The following is a 963-nucleotide window of genomic DNA, read 5'->3' as shown; positions in this document are numbered from 1 at the left end:
ACTACTGCTACTACTACTACTAATAATAATAATCATATTTTGAACACCATATCGTCATCCTTTTCGTCATTAATACAAAAATTAGCAGCAATTAATTAAAAAGAGAAATCCAATTCTGAACGCTTCGTAATTATGAGAGGCATTTAATGTCTTTAATATATGTTTGGAACAGGAAGTCAAAAAAGCTATTATCTATGGTCGATGTTTAGTCAGGTGATTTATTCTCTGAACCTGTTTCCTATGCTGTTCACTAAAGTATTTTGTTGTAAATACGTGTGTGTGTGTGTGTGTGATTTGGACTTTTTAAGGTAGCTTGAACAATTTTTCAGTCATATCGCTATTATGTCTGCAGTGTGGCAGTTTATAGTGATGTCTAGCATCATGCCGCAGACATGTAACACGATGTCCCACCCAGTTGCATTATCCTGACACCAGGCCGACCAGTCCTAACACTAACCTCTTAATGCTGAGTGCCAAGCAAGGCAGCTGTTAGTACCATTTTTTTGAGTCTTTAGTATGCCTCGGCTGGGGATCGAACCCATAACCTCCCGCATCCGAGGCGGACGCTCTAACCACTTAGCCACCGGAGCGGTTAGTAAATATGCAATGGTATGCATTTCATCACCACAAGTACACAGCTGATTACCTCTCAAACGATTAGATTATAAATCATTGTGTAAATCACTACAGATATTTAGAATTTTTGTATGATGAGATTTTCTTAATCTGGATTTCATTTCTGTGGATAGAATATTTCCTTTCACTTTATACTGAACCTAGTAGTGAATTCCAAACATGAATAGAGGGGTGCGTTTCCTCTTATTTCAAGCCTGGCATTAATGCGATTAAATTTATTCCTATTTTTAAGATCATACACTTTTGTCTCGCCAAGCAGTGATGCTAACAGATGAGCAAACCAAGAAGGATATAATATGTTTACAATTTTACGAACGTAACAGTTAA

General features: G+C 37.0%; 1 non-coding gene across 1 annotated transcript; it reads right to left on the bottom strand.

Moving 5' to 3' along the window:
• Positions 1-517: 517 nt before the first annotated feature.
• Positions 518-590, bottom strand: Trnap-cgg (transfer RNA proline (anticodon CGG)). Its single transcript has one exon. It is a non-coding gene; the product is annotated as a tRNA-Pro (tRNA).
• Between the last annotated feature and the right edge of the window lie 373 nt (positions 591-963).

Source organism: Sinohyriopsis cumingii, chromosome 10, assembly GCF_028554795.1.
Source record: "Sinohyriopsis cumingii isolate HCF-2022 chromosome 10, ASM2855479v2, whole genome shotgun sequence".
Taxonomy (NCBI): domain Eukaryota; kingdom Metazoa; phylum Mollusca; class Bivalvia; order Unionida; family Unionidae; genus Sinohyriopsis; species Sinohyriopsis cumingii.
This window is presented reverse-complemented; position numbering and strand designations above follow the sequence as displayed.